Source organism: Myotis yumanensis, unplaced genomic scaffold (assembly GCF_028538775.1).
Source record: "Myotis yumanensis isolate MYYU_CA2020_CCGP unplaced genomic scaffold, mMyoYum1.0.hap1 SCAF_2, whole genome shotgun sequence".
NCBI classification, from domain to species: Eukaryota; Metazoa; Chordata; class Mammalia; order Chiroptera; family Vespertilionidae; genus Myotis; species Myotis yumanensis.
The window spans coordinates 115,083,028-115,096,048 of NW_027223753.1; the positions used below are offsets into that span (position 1 = coordinate 115,083,028).

Consider the following 13,021-nt stretch of genomic DNA (forward strand, 5'->3'; position numbering starts at 1 on the left):
AGGAATTATGTCATTAAAACATAATTAGTCACTATGTTGAAAAAAATGCCTTTTTGTTTGCTTTTTGAGTTCTTGAGATGAGTGACAGGCACAGGAATTCAGAGGCAATGTGGCCTTGTCTTTCCCTGAGAATTAGAATGGGGATACAAATGTCTGGTGCATTAGCTCCACCTTCTGGTGGATTGACAGAGTAACAGTTTATAAAATGAATTGATCTGCGCAGTATTTCAGTATTTTGTACACAGCTTACAGAACCTCACTTTGGCATAGGCACTAATGTTGAGTCATGTGTTGAATACCTAACCCAATTAGTTGAAGTGTCCCAGCAGATTTCTGTGTTGCTACTATAAAATTTGGTTTAACCTTAAGAATCAAAAGGAATGAATTTCAGTTGAAGTTATTGGCAAGGATTCGAAACTGAGAACTTTGTTATAAACGCAGAAACTTCAAAAAACTTCAGTGCACGTACTTCCTCTTCTCTGTGTGGATTTTTGGAAAGATGCTGAGGAAGCAGGAAAGGTGAAATACATCATTTCTTGTTATCTTCATTCTGCTTCTATCTATTTTCAAGACTCGCTTCACCCAACAGTCGCTTCTACAGAAGTGTCCCTGATACCTTGGGTGGTATTAGTATTCTTCCCACATAGACTGTGTTTACATTGTGCCCACCTAGAATGGGCACTGGCTGTGCTTGATGGCTTACTGAGGTGTTTCCAGTGCCCACTACCGTAGCAGGCACTCAGAAATGTTTGTTTAGTGAATATTTTACCAATATATGGGAGAGGCAGACAGTATCCCCCAACTGTGTGCTCCTGTAGTTACAGATATGTGAGATGATGGAATTAATCTGAGAATAAGGACTGAATATTTTCAAATACAGTAGTGCTATCCCAGGGGCACTAAATTGTCTAATTGATGGTATCTGCCCACTTCTGAGCTCCTTTTATACGTTTCTGAACCCCTGACTTGCATAGTGATTCAATTTAGGACAGATGACTTAGAGGACAACACACTGCTTTATAAGACAGTTTTCTTACTTAGTGCTTTAACTGCCCAGGTTTTTAGTAAATCTTTAGAACAAGTTAGAAAAATGAGCCTTGAGAAATCACTGAAACTTGAGTTGGAATGAGACTTAAAAATGTAGAGAGTTACTTCATTCTATTAGATAAACTTTCTCAGAGTTGTTCTGATAAACAGATGCTGCTTGTTCATGCTGCAGGGCTGTGTGGGAGGACGGTTTTGTGGAGTAGAGACTTCAGGGAGCTTCACAGGGAGTCAGAGGAAGTGCTGCGGTGACCTCATGCAGTTGTTCTTTTTTTTAAAACCCAAAGAGCAAGCCACACCTGAAAGTATGTAGAATCAGTCTTTGTCCAGTGAACCGATATTAGCTAAGCACACTTGGCTGTACTTCCGGAATATGTGAGGGTTGTCTGATTATGCTTGGCAACTGAATTTTCCTGGCAGCCAAATAAATTCTTTGTGATTTTAAGCAATTAATACTGTAGAGAACTTGTGTATTTTTTTATGGTTAATTTTTAAGTCATAATTTTTATACCTAGAGTCTAGAATAGTGGCTGTTCATGTATCTTTTGTTAATGACATGAGTTCAGGGTTATTTTTATGTTGTTTTAAGATGACCAATTGGCATAATCAGAACAAAGGACCAACAAGGCCGGTTCCTGTTTTTAGTCCTTGAAGGGGCCATTCGGGGAACAGCTGTGCTGAATGAGGCCATGTGGTTACGTGTGACTTAATCATGACAGGAAGGCTAAATTGGAACTCATATTCTCACATAGGGTGGGGCTTCATCAGCTTTTCAGGAGCATCTCTGACTTCCTAGAGGTGACATTTAACTAACCCCCTGTTGTCCTGGTTTGCCCACACTGTCCCAGTTTACTGGTGGTGCCAGCTTAGAGGCACCTTCTTTCTCACATGTATCCAGATTTTGATCATGAATTATGGAATGAAACGATGAAATATGCTTGATTGATTGGCCTAACTTAATGTCCTCCTAACTGTATTATCTTCCATGTTTATGAAGAAGTTATTGAGCCTTTGGTTAAGGCAGTGGTTCTCAACCTTGGCTGCACATTAGAATCACCTGGGAATCTTTTTAAAATCCTCATTTCTGGGCCTCATCCTCCGGAAATTCTGTTTCTTTGTTATGGGGTGGGGCCACAACATTAGTAACAAAGAAACAGAATTTCCGGAGGATGAGGCCCAGAAATCAGGATTTTAAAAAGATTCCCAGGTGATTCTAATGTGCAGCCAAGGTTGAGAACCACTGGGTTAAGGACTTCTCTACCTCAAGCCCAGCCTTAGCTGTAGTGTTGTTGTGGCTTATTTGTGTTAATAGCATTTGGTAACATAAATAATTAGCAAGTCTTTTGGTAGTATCAGTGATACCTTCAGGGATGCATTGCCTTTCAATATGTAGCTGTGGTTAAAATCTGAGCTCTGGTGGGGCGGGGTCAGGCTAAAAGGGGTCAATGGGGTTAAAGGGAGCCATATATAATACTTTCAACAGTACAGATTTAAAAGATGGAAATAATAAAATCAAGACTAGAAAGAAAAAATCTGAACTCTGGAGCCACATGGCCCGAGTCCAGATCCCAGCAACATTCTTTCTGAAGTGCGTGGCCTTGGGAAAGGGATGCGACGCTTTATCTCTGTGGTGAGGCTGGTGTTTCCCCAGGGGTTTGTCCAGATCCAGGTCGGGTGCTGATCACGGTGTTCGGTGCATGGGGAGTGCCCGGTAAACATTAGAGAACAACCAGTCCGTGTTAAGTGTACTAGAAAAGAGTGTGCGAGGGCCTGGGAAAGAGCAGAAAAGTCAAGGCCTCAAGCAGAAGTTTTGTCAGTTTGAAATCATGGCAGTTGGTGTATTTTCTTCTCTCAGCCTGGCACACACCGAGAGGGGGGTCCGTTCTGCCCTACTCTCAAATCCTTGCACATCCATGAGACCTCGCAGCCCAGCCCTGGATCTGAGCTCAGCCTGATGCAGGGCCAGGCGGGGCAGAGGCCTGGCTTGTCCACCATTTCTGGGGTAAATTGGCAGGGTTTGGTTAATGTGGGTGAGGGAAAGAGAGTGCATAGGATGACTTGGGTTTCCAGTTCAGGTGCCTGGGTGGTGGTGATGCTGTTCACTAAGTTCCAGGGTAAGGAGCCCCCTGGGTAGGGTGGGGAAGAGAGTGATGCAATTCAGGCACAACAGCATGGACCCCTTGGCTTCCTCACCTGCCACCCTCACTTCACTTCCTTGGCTAGTGTTCTTCAGATTTCTCATCTGTAAAATGGGAATAATAATAGGATACCTACTTCGTAGGATTGTTGTGGGGGCTAAAATGTTTAGGATAGTGACTGGTAGGCACTACATAAGATTTGATCATCATTATTGTCTTGCCTGTTTTTACCTCATAATTTTAGGGGTATGTGTGGGGCATGTATGGCAGTCTTTCAAATGGCATTTGCAGAGAACATATTAAACTTCAAAGCAGGTATCTAATGAAGCTTGGATATAGACTTTATAGAAATCACTTACTCTTTTAATAATCTTTTGTGATTATGGAGATGTGGAAATAAAATTTTTTGCTTTATTTATTAATTTTTTATTAATATCGTATCCCTCTGCAAATTTATTTAGGGCTTATTGTATGTAGAGGCTTGGGTTTCTGTAGTGCTTGAAACCTTGGGTGTGTCCTTTTCTCTGACTACGGATGGTTCAGGAACCAGCATCCGAGTTCTCAGTGTGCTAACCCAGGGGCAGTTGTCATACCTGGAGTATTGTTTCCTCCCACTATGTGGTGGATGCCAGATGTTTGGGAAAGTCTGAGGCAGTCTTGCACAGGGAAGACTTGTCCCGTGCTTCTCAGAGAAGTAGCCCATTAAATGTTCCCATGGGTGAAAAACCTGATTATAAATATCTAAGCCCATCATTTAATTCTGTTTTTCTGTGCAAAAGATACATATTTTTGCCTGGTCAAATATACATTGACCAATGTTTCTCAAGAACTGTTTCTCATTTTTTGAGAGCCATATTGCCAATGGTAATGATATAAGTGGCATTCACATAATTAAATAATAGAATGCAAGCATCTGAGTGCCATTAATCAGCAAGTACTATTTTCTTATGGATCTGATATCAAATTACATATTATTTTATTATCCATTTCTTCCTTCTATTTCTTCTTATGTTATGATTATCTTTATGCTCAGATGCATACATATCTAGGCAGGCAGGCCTTGATTTTATAGTTCAGATATATATGTATTTAAGTTACCATGATTTGGTTAAATAATACCAGTCTCCCAGCAACATGGCTCAAATGTCAATTACCACAGTGCATTATCTGATTAATTCCATCAAGTACAAACTTCACTGCTAGCTCTCTAGTTCAAAGTTCACCGTGTAAATGACACATGTGCCTCATAGTCAGTGACCAGTCAGGTCACTTCCTTCACTGCTGGTTGGTGATTGGTCCCTGCACACCTGTCTTTCTGAAAAGTGATAACCCTGGAACTAGAATTCAAACCACTGGTAAAGAGATCTATAGAAGAAATAGCTCACTGGGAGTGTAGAGAAAGTGATGCTGGCAAGAACTTCATATTAAAGGAATTTTCTGAGATAAAGGATAAAATGTTGGAAGCTGTTTCAGAGTTAGAGAATAGTGCGACAGTTCTACAAGGCAAAGGAGAAGATGCCCACTCTGTATCCAGAGTTAAATACCAGCAGGACAAGCACTGTTCACACTGCTCTTAATAAGTTTTCTTTTTTACAAAGGATTAAAACACTTCTCAATGTTTCCAATGCTATAAATTTGCTATTTTTCATTGATAACCAGCAGTAAGAAAATTTTTAACATTTTGACAAAAATTTTAAAGTTATGGAACAATTGATTATTAAGATTGCTTTGCACAGTTTCTGCTTTGCAGTTATTTTTATGGTTCACACTACTGTGCAAGCTGAGGTCTGAGTGCGTGTGTACGTGCACACTTGTGCCTGTATGTGTAGGTAGATTTTATCTGTGGTTTTATATCAGCATACTAAAAGTATGTTGATGCAACTCAGAAAAGATGCTTTGGGCTTGATGGTGTTGTGAAGCACTGACCCAGATGATTCCAAGCTTAAATAGTACATAAATGTTCTGCCTGAGAGGGCGGGACGTCCGGCTTGCGAGTGGGGATCTCTGTATCGTGCGCTACTAACGAGCGATTTAAAAATGGGTGATGTTGAGAAGGGCAAGAAGATTTTTGTTCAGAAATGTGCCCAGTGCCATACTGTGGAAAAGGGAGGCAAGCACAAGACTGGGCCAAATCTCCATGGTCTCTCTGAGTGAAAGACAGGTCAGGCCCCTGGATTTTCTTACACGGATGCCAACAAGAACAAAGGTGTCACCTGGGGTGAGGCTACACTGATGGAGTATTTGGAGAATCCCAAGAAGTACATCCCTGGAACAAAAATGATCTTTGCTGGCATTAAGAAGAGTGCAGAAAGGGCAGACTCGATAGCTTATCTCAAAAAAGCTACTAATGAGTAATAGTTGGCCACTGCCTTATTGATTACAAATGCCTCATGACTTTTTTTATGTGTACCATATTTAAATCGATCTCATACACCAGAATTCAGATCATGAATGGCTAATAGAGCATTTCTTTTGGGCAGTTCTGATTTAAATAAGATTGGCTTGAGGTTTAATGAATATGGTCAGCTTTATGAGCTTTGATGATAATTTTGGTTCAGCAAGCGCTGTCACTGTCCTCCCTTCTAACAATATGGTGGGATTTGATTCCTAGTGTTCAGCTTTTCACAGAGGTGGCGAGTGCCATCTCAAAACCTGTAGGAGATTGGCTTACATTTAGATTTATATGACTGGTTGTGTTAATATGTTTAAATTCTGAGGAAGCCCCTTCACTGTCTCTTAGACCTGCAAGACTTGCTTGTGTTTCAGTATGTGTTCATTAGCCTGTTAAAAGGAAGGGCTGCAGATAAGCTGGCAGTGACCATTTTATCTCTTTGGTCCCAACTATGCCAATTTAATAAAAGTCCCTGTATCTAAACTGTTGCCTTTTACTGAATGAAAGGCATTTTAGTGTGGTTTCTGTATAATATCAAATAAAGAGTATTTAACACTTCTAATAAATAAATAAATGTTCTGCCTGATATCCATCTCCTTATACATTTATCTATTCTTTCATTGTGTGGTATTTCTCTAGCTGCATAAAATAACAAAAATTTGAAGACACATGATATAGCTCAGGTTTTTTGAAAAATACATATAGATATTAATTGGTAATTGATAGATGACTTCAATATTATTGAAGATATTTGGTTTAGGCTAGTAGTAATAATATTAAGCACAGGAAGTGATTTTTAAGACTATTTAAAATAGTTACTAGGTTAAGGGCTGAGTTACACTTGTACTGAATCCGCCAGCCCTGGTTGTACATTCTCTGTGCTGGTCTGCATGTTTTGTTTTGTATTGTTTTTTAAAATATATTTTTATTGATTTCAGAGAGGAAGGGAGAGAGAGAAAGATTTAGAAACATCAATTATGAGAGACAATCATGGGTTGGTTGCCTCCGGCATGCCCCCCCTACTGGGGATTGAGCCCGCAACCCGGGCATGTGCCCTTGACCAGATTCAAACCTGGGACTGCCGGGAGCTGGTCCATCCTTGCTGTTTCAAGGTACCTGGCATATATGGCATACTGTTCTTAATATGTTTGCTCCCCTTAGCGCTATGTGTTTTAACCAAGGTCACCACTCCGAGAAAGGTTGTTTTCCCAGGTAGGGATTTTCCCCTGAAGTTAGGGAGGGGATAAAACCCCTTAACTAAGTGCCAGGCGGGTAGTTAATCACTTTAACTACAAACAATCATGCTTGAGCTACATAATCTTTACTCCCTGGAATGGAGATAAGAAACGCCCTAACTTTTGGAATAGAAATTGATAGGATTAAAATAAACTGGTATAAATACAGATGTAACAAGACAGCAGAAGAGAGAACCAAGAGACAGGACTTGGCTGGAGATCCTAAACAGAACCTAGACTCAGAACCTAGACACAGAACCTAGAGAGACAGAACCTAGAGACAGGACTTGGTTGGAGATCCTACACAGAACCTAGAGACAGGACTTGGCTGGAGATCCTAGACAGAACCTAGAGACAAGACTTGGTTGGAGATCCAAGACAGAACCTAGACACAGAACCTAGAGACCGAACCTAGGGACAGAACCTAGAAACAGAACCTAGCGAGAGAACCTAGCAAGAGAACATGGACACAGAACCTGGCTGGAGATCCTGGCTAGGCTGCTGATCAACTGAACGCTGTCTCTATGTCATTCCTTCTTCGCCGACTCCGTCCACACCTTTGGGGACCCCTGGACCTGCTGGGATTGGACCCCAGCATGGGACCCTTCAGTCCGCTGGCTGACGCTCTATCCACTGAGCCAAACTAGCTAGGGCTGGTCTGTGTATTTGTATATGTGAATGTGTCAGAGCTGGGAAGTTTTGTTTCTAATATTTAAATCCAGACTTAGACTTGGAGGCTCTGAAAAATCTGGTGACCTAAACCCTATTCCTAAGCTATGCGGATTTAATCAGACACGTGGCTCGTTTCTGAGAGTTGAGGCTGTGGAGGCTGCCCAGACTGCAACCAGTGGATATTCTCTGGCATTGTTCAAAGAGGAATTGGCCACTTTACTTTTATTAAAGAATGTTTGCCTATGAAGGAATTTCCATATCCGCGGTTTCCAAATGACAAAAAAGGATATGTGGTCTAAAAGCCACAATACACAATTTTTATCATTTAAATGATTTCTTACCTCATTATTGTGGTTTATATAGACCTTAAAAATATCCAAAACAAAAGTTGGCATTTGAATATCATGAGTTGCTTGATAAATAAAACTTTCAATACAGTCTTATTTCCTACTCTTCAACACTAATAAATGGTTTCCTATACTTTTCAATCCATAGATAAATTATATTTAATTTATATTTTCATGTATATAAATTAGGAAAGAGAAGTCAATATTTGTAGCATTTTCTCCCATTAAATTCATGTGTATGGAAGTTTTTTTAGCTTTTGTTGTGTTTTTCTTTATATTTGTAAGATAACTTTCTGTAGGTCTTAATTATTCTTTTCAAACACTTGCATCTTATGTTTTTCTAAGCAGCTCCAGGACTGTTTGCGTGCGCGCATGCGCGTGTGTGTGCACATTAGCACGAAAAATGGCTGAAGAAAGATAAGGGGAAGGGCTTGGAGTCTTTTTCTTCTGCTCTTTCATGAATTTTACCACTAGATGGCGGTAGAGGACTAGGGAGGTATCTAATCTAATAAAAGAGAAACATGCAAATTTACCATACCTTCACTATGCCCCCCAAGCCACACCCATCAGCCTATCAGACCGACTATATGCAAATAAACCAACCAAGATGGCGGCCAGCAGCCACGGAGCTGGTGCAAGCAGGAGGCTTGGTTGCCCTGGTGATGGAGGAAGCCAAGCTGTCCGCCTGCCCTGGCCGGCTGTGGCCTCCGCTAAAGGCAACAAAGTTTCAATTATAGAAGATAAATAAATCCCAGATACCTGCTTCCAGCCAGCCTCCACTGGGAGCTTGGGTGGCTGGGGCTGTGGCCAGCCTGCAAACAGCCATCAGCCCCTCACCCAGGCTGGCCAGGCACCCCTGGGGACCCCCCCCCCCCCCAAAGGGGCTGTAGCCGGCCTGCAAACAGCCATCAGCCACTCACCCAGGCTGGCCAGGCACCCCAGCAGGACCCCCCTCCCTGAAGGAAGTGTGGCCAACCTGAAAACGGCCCTCAGCCCCTCACCCAGGCTGGCCAGGCACTCCAGCGGGACCCCCACCCTGATCCGGGACACCCTTCAGGGCAAACCAGCCAGCCCCCACCCATGCACCAGTCATATAATAAAAGGGTAATATGCAAATTGACCCTAACAGCAGAACGACTGGGAATGACTGGTCACTGTGATACACACTGACCACCAGGGGGCAGACACTCAATGCAGGAGCTGCCCCCTGGTGTTCAGTGCACTCCCATAGGGGGAGCTCTGCTCAGTCACAAGCCAAGCTGACGGCTGCCAGCAAAGCAGTGATGGCGGGAGCCTCTCCCGCCTCCTCAGCAGTGCTAAGGATGTCCTACTGCAGCTTAGACCTGGTCCCCGCTGGCAGGTGGACATCCCCCAAGGGCTCCTGGGCTGCCAGAGGGATGTCTGACTGCCAGCTAAGGCCCGATCCCCCCGGGAGCGGGCCTAAGCCAGCAGGTGGACATCCCCCAAGGGGTCCCAGACTGCAAGAGGGCACAGGCTGGGCTAGGGACACCCCCGAGTGCACAAATTTTTGTGCACCAGGCCTCTAGTGTTAAATAAGTCTGCATCTATGAGATGCTTGCATTCTGTTGAAATGTGAAAATGTTTGATCTTAAGAAATATTTACTTTTAGAATTCACTTAGGGATATCAAAGATTATTTTAAGTATCATGTTGAACACAATGTATTTTTTTTTACATGGTAAATGCCTAATAAGTATTTATTAACTATCTTCTTGTATTTATTCTGGGAAAAATATTTATAAAATTTAAGGGACCCCAAAGTTTATTTTGTCTTTGTTTTCTTAATTTTTTTTCCTAACATATCACATTTCTTTATTTTTTCCTGGTATATCACATTTCCCCATGGCTATCATAAAATTTCTTTATGTTTAGGCTGTAGACTCTTGTGCACACATGTGTGCACCTGCACACACACAATTTTGCTTTAGCTGTTTAAGTTTGTGAATTTTCCTAGTTAGCATTCCCTTAAAGCTGTGGTTGAGGAAAACTACTGGTGTACTGTTTGGAAATGAGAATAGAATGGTGTGAATAGGATAATGAATACAGAGAGTAAGACATACACCAAAATATTTTCTACATATCAGTTTCATTGAATGTAAGTTTTAGAAAGAATAGAAACATTTTCTTTTTTGAAGTTGACTGAATATGTTTCTTAAGGGCATATAGGAAGAACAATGTTATTTATTACTTTCTGAGAGGATCCTGCAATACTGAATATTTTTCAAAAGCTCCATGTAAGAAATGTTAGATTTCAGGTTATTTCCAAATTAGCAATTGATTTAAAATTTTTCAGTACTAATGTATTTTGTACTAGCTTCTAACATGAGCAAATATTTAATATTTCTATTGATATTGTTTTACTCATGTAAATAATTTATTCTTGGTTGACCAGGATAAATAACTTTTGTGACCAGATGTAAAACATAAGCAGTATGAATTTGATGGTTTTTGTAACACAATTTATTTTTAATGGAGATAGTATTATAAGCTGTCCCATTAATACAATAATGTAATCCTATATGATAAAACTTTAATATGCAAATCGACCAAACCGCAGAAGGACCAGCGGAACAACCAGTTGCTATGATGCACACAGACCACCAGGGGGCAGACGCTCAATGCAGGAGCTGCCTCTGGTCTGGGGGCAGCTCCTGCATTGAGCGTCTGCCTTCCCCCACTCCCCCTGAAGAGGGAGGCGACTGGTGGTAGTGATGGGGGGAGGAGGACAGGGCCGGCCACAGCAGCGATGGGGGTGGGAGGGTGGGTGGAGCGGCGCCAGGCCACCAGCCAAGGCAGTTGCCAGTGGGGCCTGCTGGTCGCCCCACAGATGGGCCTGATCGCCAGCCAGGCCTAGGGACCCTACCCTATATATTGGGAACAGTCTCTTAGATTTAAAAATTAAAACCTGGCAAAGCTACTCTGACACTGAAAAAACAGGATGATGCAGCGATGACATGCTTGGACTCTGGTTTGCAGATTCTGACACTTTATAACTGTGTGACAAAGCCAATTAACTTCTCTGTGCTTCAGTTTTTCCACCCATAAGATGGGGAAAATGGTACTACTGCCACAGAAGGATGTTATGTACTACTTTTTATAATCAGGGCAAAAAAACGTGGCTCCCCATACAACAGCAAGATGCCTTTCACCTGTATGAAAAAAAAGTATGGTCACTGGTGCATGCAGCGTCCTGGATTGTGAGAGGGATGTCCGACTACTGGTTAAGGCCTGACATCCCCTGAAGGGTCCCAGATTGCCAAAGGACGCAGGCCAGGCTGAGGGACACCACCCCTCCCCTCTCCTGGGGAAGAATTTCGTGCACCGGGCCACTGGTTTCAGAGAATAAAATCAGTAAAACATTAAATGTGCTCACTATACAGTGTTCCAATTATAGAATCATTAAAATACAATTGAAATATTTAAAGACCTCAGAGTTGAGGTCTGGGGTAGAGATGTGTTTGGTAAATTCCAGAGTGCTAAATGGAGCCATTTGATGCTATTAAAGAGGGTAGATTCTTAATTATGGGGTTCTAAGTGATCATGCATTTATATGTCATATATACACTCATACATACATAGTGAAGAGGGTAATATCATTTTTGAGGTATTTGGGACCTGTGATGTAGTGGAAAGAAACAGGGAATGGAGGGATAGGATGTTATGCTGAGGGTATTTTTCCAGCCTCAATACTGCTCCCTTCACTTTATATAGGTTACCTGCCATTCATCCTCGGTAATATGGGGAAGGCGGAGAAAATAACTAGCCTTTCAAACTTTTTTTCACATTAGCTGGTGTAAAGCATGGCAGTCTTAACCTAGCTAGTGCCACACAGTTGGGGGAGGGAAGTGGCTATTCAAAATAACCAAGTGAGGTGAATATATTCGCATATTGAAGAGACCCTGGAATTCATGGAATTAGAATCTTGATGGAGAGATGGATACTTGGATAGAGATTCTCAGATAATTCTTTTAACTCCTTCACTACCAATCCCTTTGCCAAACCTGACTCACCTTCTGGGCAATTAGCAGTCCCCGAATTCTGTTCTTGTATCTTCTGAGGGTTATCATTGTTCAGCCAAGTTATTCTTGTTCCCTCTTTTGCGCACCTTCGTTTTTCTTTTATAATTTTGCAGATAGTTTAAAAGAGTTTAAATAAAGTATTGTTTTTTCATATACGGGTGTGTGTTTTATCTCTGTTCACTATAATGACCTCTTTTGTCAGCAAATGTGCCGTCACTACCCCGCCTCCCTTCATGCTTCCCCAGCTCCTCATCAGCTTTAGCAACAAATCAGGCACTTGAGCAACACTCTAGCAGCCGGAGGCTTTGGAGTGAAGGTTCAAGGATTTTTCTTAAGGGGAAAATATTGTAAGATTTAGAGGGTTGTTTATACTTTTTGCACTTGATTTATTGAACTCTATTTTTCAACCTAAGGTTATCTTTTTAAATGAATGATATCATTATTAAAGCTTAAAAAGAAGAGTATTTCACTAATAATTTTCTAAAAATTGGCTTTTGATAAACTACATATACTCAGTTATCAGCCAAGCTTCCATATTCTCTTCTCTACCCTCAGCACAAGTATTTAAATGCAGAACAGGTACGTAATAATAACAAAGTTCAGTGTTTCACCCTAATATTCAGCCACACTTTTCTTTCTATAAAATAGCCTAATTTTAAAATCAGTTAATTGAATTCAATCTTTCAAATACATTACTTAAAAAATGTCATCAAACCTTCTCCCAACTACCCCCCACACTACACAAGTTTTAAAAACATGCATATGACATTGATAAACACAGCAAAAGGGTGATGGCCAAAGGTCCTACTTATTCATAGAAGGAATCAATATTTACTGTTATATAAATGAATTGTATTGAAAACAGCATTTTCTTTCCCGAATCAAACTTCAGCGCTAGGTGGAGTTATCTTCTGTACTTTCTGTTAGCCCCAAAGTGACTGCAGAGCAGCAGGGTGTCCCAGGAGATGTCCGCTGTGCCCTCACATTGCTGCAGCTCTCTGTGCCTCTGCCCCTTCAGCTCTGTCATGAACCCTGCCTCTCAGCCTTGCACTACCTCTTGATTACCTCACCTTTTGGTCTGCCTTAATGTTTTTTGTAGTTTCAAATTATACCCAGATTTCATACCATTTTAGTTTTCTGTTTATCCATATTTT

At 41.5% G+C, this 13,021-nt stretch overlaps 1 protein-coding gene and 1 pseudogene across 1 annotated transcript in view; both read left to right on the forward strand.

Moving 5' to 3' along the window:
• Window positions 1–13,021, forward strand: part of MED12L (mediator complex subunit 12L) — a 423,390-nt gene that overhangs the window by 243,871 nt on the left and 166,498 nt on the right. The gene's annotated exons all lie outside the window — the stretch shown is intronic.
• Window positions 5,209–5,537, forward strand: LOC139003757 (cytochrome c-like; annotated as a pseudogene).